The 12217-nt window shown below is 40.8% G+C and overlaps 1 protein-coding gene across 4 annotated transcripts in view; it reads left to right on the top strand.

Annotated features, from left to right (window-relative positions):
• Positions 1-12217, top strand: part of ZNF521 (zinc finger protein 521) — a 280175-nt gene that overhangs the window by 1892 nt on the left and 266066 nt on the right. The gene's annotated exons all lie outside the window — the stretch shown is intronic.

Below are 12217 nucleotides of genomic sequence, written 5' to 3' on the forward strand. Positions count from 1 at the left end.
GGCGCCCGGGGCCCGAGCCCCCGCTCCCGCCCCAGAGTTCCCCTCCTGGCCCTTCCGAGAAAGTTCACCACCCCCTCGCCCCTGCGCCTCCTCGCCGCCCCCTTTGGTCTTTCGCTTTGCGCGATGGGGTCCAGCTCTCCGTCATCCCCGTTGGAGAAGGAAGTTTGCGGGTTACGAGTAGTGGGATTTGGTGCGGGGGAGGGGGGGGCTCACTGGCTGGCTCTGGCGGCGGGGTGGGGGGCGGGGGACACTGAAGTTATTGATCTGGTGGCTGTGGTGGAATGTGGCGAGGAGAGTCACGTGGCGGCCTCCTCCTCCTCCTCCTCCTCCTCGGCCTCCTCCTCCGCCTCCACCTTCCGAGCCTCCCCCCGGGGAAACCAGGGGCGCGCGGCCGCGGGGAGCCGGGAGCTCCGGCGCTCCGAGGCCGACAGCGGGGAGGGTGAGCGGCGGAGCGCGAGGGCCGGAGGAGGTGCGGGCAGGGCGGGCTTGGAGTCGGGGCGAGGGCGCGGGGCGCGACAGCTGGAGGCGGCGGAGGCCTCTGCGACCCCGGAGGCGGAGGACAAAGGGCGGCCGTGCGCCCGCCCGGGCCCGAAGGGTCCCGCCGAGGTCCGCGCGGCCCGGCCCCGCCCTCTGGTCCTCGGCGGCGCAGCATCCTCTTCCTCTTCGGCGGCCCGGGGCCCTGCGCCCAGTTGCCCCTGGCACTGCCACCCGGTCTCCCGAGGTGGCCGCCGGCCCGGGGGCGGGTGGGGAGAGCCGGGCGCCCCAAGCCTCTCCGGACCCCGGCCGATGTGTATTTATGAACTCGATTAACGGAGCCCTCACCGCACACACAAAGCCCTTTCTTCTCCTGGGAAGGGACCGGGTGGGGGGAGGGAGGGCCTCGCAGATCGGAACGCTCTTTTTTTCCCCGAAGCACAGAAGTTTTGGTTTGAAAACGAGCTGAATCTCTGACATGTGTCTTGACACAATTTTTGTGGGGATTTACATTCACGTGGGCCACACATTTTCTGGGAAAACCTAGACCAACGGCCTGAAAGATTCCGGCGCCGATAGTGAAAAAATAAACGCCACGGGCGTGCGCGGGTGTCAGGGTAACGGTGGACGACGCTCGCGTCCGGGGAACTTGTCGTGACACTCTGCTTCCTTTAAAAGTCACGCTGAGCGAAGTACCGGGACAAACCTCTTCCTAGTCGTTTGGCAAGAAGAACTTTCCGAGTTTGATAGGATAGCGCTTGGTGTCAGTCCGGTTTGAAGGGCTGTAAAAAGGCTTCTGAACCCTCAGTAATTTGGGAAGCTTTTTATTTTTAAAAAGTTTATTGAAGTTTGCACAGTGGGTAATTTTGCTTCTCCGCAGCATCTGAACATGCAGTTCACCTGCCTTTGGAATTAATTCGCACTTGAAGTTCTGTTGATTGTGGGTGCATGCGTTCCCCCGTGTTTCCTAAAGAGGATTCATTCTCATGCACGTAGGATTTTCTGGGCTGTAAGTGAAGCCGTCAGTTGGCGGTATTCGCAGGGCATCTTGGATATGTCGAATTGCAAAATACCTGGGACCAAGACCTGTGCGGTTCTTAAGTTAGTAAGCAGAAGACGGCAATTGAAAAGGAATAAAGAGGGCATTTTATTGTTTTGCCATATTGTCATATTGCAAGAAATATTCAAGTATCTTCTCCATGAAGACACAGCATCTGTTTCAACTGCTAAGCTGTAAATAAACTATTTACATTAAAAACAAAGATTTAGCTTCCATTTTCTGTGTGGGCACGGAACACAGTGGTGTTCTCCTCAATCAGCTGCTTGGATGACTCCCAGAGCAGGGAATGGCCTCAGGTGGGCTGGCTGAGCTTTGGGGGTGGGAAGCTGAAGACAGGAATAAAAATAGTACAGTCCTTACTAAACATCCGACTTGTTTTTCTTCAGGGTGTGCATTTACCTGGCAAAATACATATTTAGATGAGCTATGTCAGATGAGTAATTGTGATATTAGCGGTTTTGGAGAAGTAGAATGGCATTCTAGGTGGCTCTTGTTAAATAATCTAGCCCTTTCTTCACTATTTTCATTTCCCCATGTCTTGCTGGAAGGGTCTCCATTTTTTTTTTAAAATGTGTTTTAGGAGTCATCTGAGTATGTGGATTCTGTACATTATATTGTTTGGAAGGTCACCCTTGGATCATAGAGAAGTCAGGGAGGTGTTATTATGACAAATATTCTGGCATCACCACAATAATAAGCAAGAACCAACACTTTGCTATCAGCAGGCATAGAAAGGCAGACTTGATTTGAGTTTCTTCTTTTATGAGGCACTGATTAGTAGTGTGGCAACTAAAATAAAAATTTTCATTCTACTAGATGAGTGACAGTGTTTCAAAACCTTGCAGATTACTTTATACCAACTTGAAGGCGGCTTTGGAAACCATGAAAATGTAACGTGCTCTTCTCAATAAAACATGAAGTTGTGCATTCAGTTTCCAACTTGTCTCCTACATCCGTACTATTTCTTTAACAAACAAGGTTTAAAAGATATTTCTGATATGGCTGTCACTTCTGATATCATAATTTGCAACTTCTATCTCAGGGGAGTAGTTTACATAAGGCAGGTAAAAACATTAAAACAATATGACAGTTAAGTTTAGAGTTTTTGTTTTCAACCAAATGCTTTAAAATAAGGTCTGCCAGGAAATTGTATTTGTAGTTGAATTTATTTTGTGTATTGTCATAAACTTAGTGTTTTGAATGAAGAATTATATTTACTTAAAGATTACATAGGATTTTTTGTTTGTATCAAACTTCAATGTAATTGTCCTAATAACCCACCTCCTGAGAGTGGGTGCCAGGTTCTGGGTGCAGTGGAGCCCTGATCGGTCTCACGTGCACCGCAACTGTTAAATACCAAAAAGATTCATTTTTTTTCTATTTGAGAAAACTATGAAACATATTTTGGAACGTGAAACTCTTTTACCCCTCTACCTCTCAAAGCCCTGGCATCAAAAGTCTCTCAGCCTATAAAGTCGTGAAACTTATGCTGTCCTTATGCTACGAAATCTGCAGAATAATCCTTTCTGTCTAATGAAACAGAGAGTTGCAGCCAGTAGTTCGAGGCAGGGGTGGTCAGACAATGAAATGAGCCACCCTTTATATCCCATTTATATTATTTGGGTATTTATCTCAATTCCTAAGAGTAGACCTGGTCTTTGAGTCGATCACCTGACTGGAAGCAGTTCTGCTGCCAGCTTGTTTTTCGAGGCAGCAAATCAGCTGCCTCAAATTGGTCAATTGTGACCTATTTCTATTTTTCTTGCTGGCTCTTTATTCTATTTCTTGTGGTGCTTCTCTAATGGAAGTTTCTCGGCCATTTTACCTGATAAAAACAGAGGGTGTGTGCGTGTGCGTGTGTGTGTGTGTGAGTGAGTGTGAGAGAGAGAGAGAGAGAGAGAGAGATTTACTCCAAAAAGCACTGTAAGAAGGAAAAAGTGGTCCACTGCCTGAAGGTGTGATATATTCAGTAAGAGCCAAGTTATAAAGCTGGAAGGAGAGAGGGGAGCACTTAGACATTTAAATGGCCAAGTTAAACACAAGACACAATTAGGATATCTGGACCCTCAGGTGTTCATAAACCCGTACCAGGGGCCTCGAGAGAGACATGGTGGGAACCAGGGAGAAAGAGAGCCCCCAAAGTGCCTTGTTTAACTTGGCCGTCACAGTAGCTAACCCTTTGTTACTTGGCACATTTTGAAGTTATCACACTTAATGATTGACCTTTTTCCTTTTTCCCATTTACCTTCTTTTGTACTTATAACGCTTTTTTTAAAAGAAGTAATTTATTAGAAATATAATGAAGTGGCAAAAATGTAGCTCTCAATCTAAAGAAGAAATGTAAACTATCGAGTTTGAATGAAAAGTCAATGGATTTTAAGTCCCATAACCTTTTGAAAGTCAGAAAACCTATCTATTAGGCTGTATTCTCTAGTGGAAAGGCTCTCAAAATTGTAGGTGTTAAAACAACCATCTCAGGGAACTTGGACTAGCCCCTAAACTGAATAGAAATGTTCAACTCTCTTATTTAAACACATTTCCCCCCTTTTTTCAAAGACAAAATAGATTTTCTTATTAGGTAGACAGGTAAAATTTATATATATCAAAAAAAGCGTGGTCCTCTTCTACTACATATGTTTCAGTTCTTAAAAAAATAACCTTACCACTAGAGATTCAGTTTTGGTTTTGGAAATGATGCCATAGTAAGAAAAAAGCCCTGAATTTTATGTGAAAAGACATTTGCATTAAGGCAGTGTAATAGTTTGCTTTTAATTAAAACTTGCGCTATGGCTTTTCCCTCAAAATTATTATTAGATAAGTTAAGCATGACTTTTTTTTAAATAACTAGATGTTAACCTAAGGTGGGTTTTAAGAAATATTAAGAAGGCACCTATATATCTCTATCTGTATATTCTTTTTCGTGACTGTGAGGGCAAAATGCTCTGCTAACCGTGCGACACACAGCCATATATGCTTTTACTTTTGGGTTTGGAGGCTAAAAAGCCTGATTATTGGAAACACTGCAGCTCAGTGTTTGACATCCATACCCCTTCAGACAGTTCACTTGTTCTGTTCATCTATCAAGCAGTGACTGTTTCTTCCCTCTACCACCTCTAAATTATACTGACTAGATGTTGAAGTCATTAAATTGATTACAGTCCAATCAGTAGACAATCCGACATAAACAAAAACAGCAATTACAGTTGGCAAGAATCCCACGAGTGCTAGTCAAAGTTCCAGAACTGACGGTCCAGTGAGTCTTTTCCAAAACGCCGGATTTCACGATTTCAGCAGTTCTGGCAGCATCTTCTTAGAGGGAGGGCACAAAAATTCATAAGATTCCACTTGGCCTTAAAAACAAAAACATCTGTTTGATGCATGAGTGGATTGTTGGCTTTTCTTTAGCCAGCCAAAAAAGGGCAAAAAATAGGATATTGAACATAAAAGCATACATGTAAAAATGAAATTACAACGGGATTTGAGATTAGCAGCTTTTTCTAAAGCAAGCTGTTAATAATGCTTTCTTTTTTGTTTTGCCAGAGTATTCCCATATCCCTTAAAATCCATTGTAGTTATTGACAGCGGTGACATCTAATAGTGATGACAGAATTTTTCAACTTTTTGCTGCCAGTAATTATACTTCTTTTTACTAGCTTTTTTGGGTCATCGCAAGTGTGGTAGCATATCTGTAGGAGATTTCTTTTCATCATATAGGAACATTTTCGCTCCCTTCCTTTTCTTTTTAAAGAAGGTCTGTGAGAATTGACTAGTCTGGCGAATTCCAGTGAAATACTTGTTGACATAAGTTGAAATGTAATATTAAGTATACTTGCTTGAGTTTTCATTTTGATGTAAAGCCATGCAATGAGGAGAAAGAGGTTTTGATAGTAGAAAAGAGCAATTCTACCAAGATCAATTAAGAATTTTTATGAAAGGTCTGTTTTTCCTATTACTGTGCTTTATTAACTCGTCTGACAAAATTCACATTGCTGGTTTTAATGTCATTCATTCTGTTGCCATAGAATACATTCTTTATGGCTAGATTTAATAGATACCATGTTGAGTTTTTAGTTATTTTTAAGAGAGAAAATAATTTTAAGGCTTGGAGCTCTTGCATCGTATTGTAACCGCCTTATGGATTGTTAAAAATGTAAATGTTGTCATTAGGTAATACGTTAAAGAATGCTTTTGAATTGAATGAAGTTTTGATACTAACGTTGGTATTCCAAATCAAACCTCTGGCTAAGTATTTTCCCAGATGTATTTAATTGTATTTTCTCCATTGACCCCTATCGTGCTGTCAGAGGTTAAAGTTAGTTCTGTGGAGGGGATGTGTGCAACTTTCTAATTCCATTTCAATTAAATCTGAAATATGTTCCTGTTTTTTGCTTGGGGATTACAAGGTACACTATCTGGGACAGCATCCCTTTTTGTTGTTGTTGTTGTTGTTGTTGCAGAGAAAGTGTCCTTGTCTGATTTAAAACACGTTACGCAACAATGTTATTATACTGCAATTAAAACTTAAACATTAAAGTTAACATTAGTAAATTTAAATAGCTCTGTTATAGTATTAATCAAATAGTGTAAGGAAAGCTTTTAAATGGTTTAAATAATTATGCAACTCTTGGCATAAAAGCCTGACACAAGATAAATCTTTGAAAACTAAGTAGAATCGTGGCCTTTTTTTTTTTAAACTTTAATTTTAGGCAGCTTGGGCTTTTAGCATGCATCACGTTACACCTCTAGTAAAAGTAATTATGCCAGTTTAGTAATTATTAGAGATGAAAGAAATTCAGTAAGATACGAATTCTTTTGAAACTTCAGTAGCTTCAGTTTTAGCAGGGATAATGATCAAGCAGCAGTCACCCAGCTGCCTGGGGACCCTCCCACAGCCACAAGCACTGGGCTGATCTTGGGGGTATCACTATTATGGCAACGCACACTACACTTGGCACTTCCACGCTAGATGTCTGATTGTAGAGGTTTACAATTCGCTCGTGAAAAAAATCCTGATTCAAATATGACTGTCTAGAAACTCCCAATTCTTAGAAGATTAAAACAAAAAGATGAATGTAGAGACACTTAAAAATTATTATTGTGGCACCGCATATTTTCGTTTTGCAGGATAGTAAGTGATTTTTGAAATCTGGAAAGGAAAACTCTATGTAAGTCTGTCGTTTGCATGAATGTATGTGTTGAGAATGCACTGAGCATTTTAAGTGTGTTGTTTTTAAGGGAAGATGATTTGGTTTGGAAAGCGTATACTATTCGTTTATGAGCATAGTTCTCAAGCTCAATGTGGTCAAGTGATTGACGTTGAGAATATTTATTTTCATCATGTTGAAGTTTGTTGAAATCGCATTTTGGTGTTTTGGTTACAAGAAATTTTTTTGTTACATGTGTGAAAACAAAAGGTTTCAGCTCCTCAGGTGACAAGTCAGTGTAAGTGGTACAGACACGTGTACAAATAGACTCTAATGTTCTACTTAATATACATTTTGCTTAGCAGTCCATATGAGTTGGTCGCCTTTTAAGGGAAAAATTGGATTGAATTGGATTTTGCCTAATAGAAATCGGTACCACTGTAAGGCATATAATTTCCTTTTAGAAATTAAAATCACTTCACCACGGAGTGTCATTAGTTCATTTTTTGTATTCCCTTCTTCTCCTTTCTTTCTCACGATGAGCTTTTTCCAAAATTTCTTACCCCATCAGTGTACTGTGAGAGATAATTCCAGATGGAAACTTACTTAGCTGATGGGAACGAAAGAGATATGTGGCTCTCATTCTTGAGTACAGATAGTCCCATATATTCATACAGAATACGTTTGTGAAGACAGGTGAAGCAAGGAGTCCATGAGGTGAATGATGAATCACCATGCTATAGGGGGTGCTGTGACCAGGCACCTAACATGTATTATGATGTTTAAAACTGTATATTGACTTCTAGAACAACTTGTAACATTTCATACGGGTTCTTTAATATTACTGTTTTCCTTCACAGTAAAACCAGGTTAGGTCTAGTAAGTGCGTGAATAAGACTAAATAGTGACTGCTCTTAGCATTCCTAATGATTTGGCTTGCGTCAGTTGTTTTGGGTTTATAAGACATACGCTTTCTCTTACTAGTATCACCCTTTTGTCTTTTCTTATTTTTATCCACTGAAGAAAGGTAATTAGGTATTCACAAACATCACTCCACTAAGTGGCAATGAAGCCAAAACAGAACTATTGGCTGGGAGGTGGTGCTGTCCTGAGCTCATTGGAATGTTTTGTTCATGGGCCGATGTATGGAGTCTGAAGTTGCTGTGTGTATGATGTAGGGTGGTTTGGGGCTGTCAGTGTGCAGTATGAAAAGTTAGATGGACTGTTCGCCGAGGCAAGGAGTAAAAAACAAAACTGTGGGCTCAAGAGGATGCATATTCATTCCTGGAAAGAGTGGAGAATCGAAAGAGAAACAATTAGTTATGGTCCTAAGTATTGTGACTTGATATTTGTGCCAGTGGGGAGACAGTTGCCCAGCAGAAAGGGCAAGGGGGTGAGCTCTGATGTGCCGTCTGCACTTTTTTGGCAAAGCCACTTAACCTCTGTTCTCTAGGATTCGGATTTCCTCTCTGTAAAATGAGGGGGCTCATTTCATCATTTAACAAGGGTTTTGTTTTGTTTTTTTCCAGTGCTTATTTTGTTGCTGGCCTTGTGCTAAGTTCTGAGAATTAGGTTGTGAACCAAGCAGGCATAAGCCTTGCTCTTATGAAATTTATGGTCTAGAAAACTGGGTGAAAATTTAAATATCTTTCATTGCTTTTTAATTTAGGGAAGGAAGCAAAGCCAAGTGAAGAGAAAGGGGTGCATGTATATGATACACTCTCTTTCTCAGCAAGTTAAGTCAGTTAAAAAAGTTAGATAGAATGGGTTTCAAAAGCATTTTTGGCACCAAAAATTGGTGAGCTGTAACTTTTAAGAATAGTGAGCAGTGTTTCCTCTTATATTTAAAAGATAAGTATGCCCACTTGAACTGAAACCACTAAACAGAATCCATAGAATATTTCCCATATTAGGTCATTGACTTAGCAATATCTTTTACTCCTCCTAAAAGATCTAGGCAACATTCTTGAAAGTTAATTGTGTGATATTAAAGTTAACTTAAAAATTGATATATGTATCATCCTTTAAGATAATTGAAGGCTCTTAGATAATGTGTATGATGCTGATATTAAAACAACAACAACAACAACAACAACAAACACCCCAAAGCCAACAACACCAAACTTCAGTTAGGAACCCCTGCCATGTAAAATTGAGGTGAAACAAGTCACGAGGAACTCATTCCATTAAATATTCAGGAATAGAACACTAAGGAATGAAACAAGTTGGTATTGAAAAGTCCATACTGCAGGTTTGACTATTTGTCCCCTGGGAGATAGGGGGGTGCTTTGAAATAAACTTTTACAGAATCATAGATCTTAACCATAAGACAATTTAGAGATAATGGTATTGGGTGTCTTGATGGTCCTCATGTTCAAAGATGTGAGTGCCGAATGAATGGTGATGGTGGAGTGTAACTGACCGAAGAAAAAGATGATCAACATGAAATCCCTTTTGCCTTCTCCACAATCATATAGGTCATTTACATAAGTATTGCATCATTATGCCAAATTTTTAATCTTCAAAATAAAACCATTACAAGATAATAACACCGTTTTATAGCTCCTGTTAAACGTAACTGTTTTTTATACTTGCTGATTTGCATATTTAAACCCCAGTCTGAGTGAGCTGGGCCAGTGACTCCCAGGGGCCCTCACCATGGCTTCCTACCTCTCTCTTTGCCTCTGTGTCCCTCGGCCAGGAGAGGGACAGCCAGGTGCTCAGCTCGGTGCCTGACTTGTATACTTGGTGTCCAGTACCTTCCGAGGAGCCAAAATCACTATGTTTCTTGCCAAAGGAAGGTGTTGGCGACGTCTGAGTTCCCTTCTATCTCTAACATCATAGAATTCTCACATTGAGAAATTGTAATTCTTGCAAGTTGATCAATAATTCACATTAATGGGGCAGGCATGCTTTTCAAGTTGTGAAGTTGACTGAGTTGTAGCTGATGGAACAAAGGCAACCAGAGGTTAGATGGTCTTGCTTTCCACTATGATTTCTTGTTCAGATCCTCTATTTAGGGAGCTGATAGAGAAGAACACATGTATCACATACTGAACCATCCTCAGGGCTTTTATAAGGATGACTCCATCCAAGTTTTGGTATTTTCATAGAGCAATTTGTCGCTTCTAGGTGAGAGCCTGGGGACACTGACCAATTCAACTCGCTAGGGGTTTGTCATGTCTCCCTGGGAGCAACTCTAACAGCAGCAGCTGCTTTGGACTAGAAATCATGTGTCTGTGTGAGTGTGTGACCAACTGTGCCTGCCTGGATGTTTGCAGTGGGATGGGTATGAACCTACAGCAGTACAAATGTGTGAGCCAAGGTCAAAGTGTGTTGCTTTAAGGACAGCATTTTAATTTAGTTTGACTTGTGCTGGCTAATCATCTTCAATTCGTGTTCATCCATTTGCCCAGATGCTGGTACCATTTTCATAGAGCAGAATGGCCCAATCTTTAATGACTTTCACAGCCTCACATTGAACCTTCTGTAGACTTAGATCGTGAGTTCGCAAGTCAGTTTTGTACAGTAATAAAGGCTTGAATATTGTTTTCATTTCTTAAGACTCCTCGGTCATCTTCTGTGAGGCTTTTCCCGACCCACCTGACTTAAAATGACTCTTCTCTTTATTATTCCCCCTCTGTGTTGCATTCCATAGAAACTATAGCACTAAGTCGGTTTTCTGGTTTGTTGATGAGCCCTTTGAGAGCAGGGCTCTGTTTCTTTTCTTTGAATCCCCATAGCCTAAAACTAGATGGTAAACAAACAAATCCACAAGTACACAAACAAATATTCAGTCATTTGTTTAATCAACAAACATTTACTTCACATTCATCTTTTACCAGTCTAGGAGTGCTAGGAGCTGGGGATGCTATGAAGGAGTTACAGGCAAACAGTGGAAACACATTAAATGGACAATTAAATAGATACTAATCATTTATAGTCATGTGAAAGGAAAGTACTAGGTGTTATGAGAACATATCACAGATATCCGTGAGGTCAGGAAAGGACCATAGGAGAAGCCCTTTCCAATCAAATCTGAAGTTTAGTATGTTTTTGCATGAAAACTATTGAACATGGTCATGCATTCTACCGGAATTTCTAGTTGAACATCAGTTACGCATCAGGTGCTAAGGATACAGTAAGGAGCAAGTCAGATACAATTCTTTATGAGTTTCATGAAGCTAACAGTCTATGAAGACTTACTGAGATGATTCTTTGTTTCCTTATTGTTGTTTAACTCCAACCTGTACTTAGTTTTGCAGCAGTAATATACTTCCAGTTCATACAGGTGGGATCTCTTGTATATTATTTGCACTTGGCTTACTTGTGTATAAGTTCAGGCCATCCTTTATACATGGGCCTGGTTTTTCCACTCTTAAGTAAACTACCCTAACAACATCCATTGAGGTATTCATCATTAGATCTAGTTATTCTTGCAAACCGCTGGATTTCCTTTCATTCTTACAACATTATCTAAATACTGGATAAAATCACTCATTTTGGTATCATAAGACAATTTAATAACTCTCCTCCATTTTGCCTCATAGATATTTAGGAAAGTATATTCAAACTGTGTAATATGTTTCTGCTTATGATTTTTGCAAATTCTTAGCAGTTTCCACATCGAGGAGATCAGTAAATACTAGAATATGACAATACATCAACAGTCTGATTCTGTATTTGTCTATTCTGTATGATATATTATAATTGAAAACGTACACAGAGAAACTAGACGATTATAAAAAAGTTATCTACCTATCAAAACTTTTCTTCACTTTTTAAATTTTTTATTTAAAAAAGTTTTTAATGTTTATTTATATGAGAGAGAGAGACAGACAGACAGACAGACAGACAGTGCATGCCAACAGGGGAGGGGCAGAGAGAGAGGGAGACACAGAATCTGAAGCTGGCTCCAGGCTCTGAGCTGTCAGCACAGAGCCCGATTAGGGGCTCGAACTCAGGAACCCTGAGATCATGACCCAAATCAAAATCAAGAGTCCAGACGCTCAACCGACTGAACCACCCAGGTGCCCCTCTTCACTTTTCAACTCAGATTTTTAAAGCATTTTCTGTTGTTTCTGTTCATAATAGTATTATTCACAAAGTCCCCCCAAAAGAGTCTGTGGGAGGATGTTTGAAGCCTTTGCCACCGTCCACATAATTCTCCAGGCCAAGTCTGAGTGAGTGCATCGATACCCTGGGTAGGCTGATAATGTGTTCCCTCCTCCAACTGTAGTTTAAATATCTGTCCCATGGTTATTTAGAGAGGATAAAAATTCTGGTGGTAATGACCTCAGGCAGCAAACTGGACCATTCTTAGGTGGCAACATTTACATGTGAGTATCTTGGCTGTTTTCTTTTCCCCCCAACAAAAGTGAGAACTCTCTCTGCTGTCCTCCCTAAGTATATTTCCAAGAAGCCCCTCCATACCAACACTCAGGGTCTGTCTTTTTTTTTTTTTTTTCTAACAACTCTGTACTGTCCACTGCATGGTGTTCTGTCATTTCACCCTTCCCTTACTGCTGGCCATTAAGTT

The sequence above is a fragment of the Neofelis nebulosa genome, chromosome 11 (genome assembly GCF_028018385.1).
Source record: "Neofelis nebulosa isolate mNeoNeb1 chromosome 11, mNeoNeb1.pri, whole genome shotgun sequence".
NCBI classification, from domain to species: domain Eukaryota; kingdom Metazoa; phylum Chordata; class Mammalia; order Carnivora; family Felidae; genus Neofelis; species Neofelis nebulosa.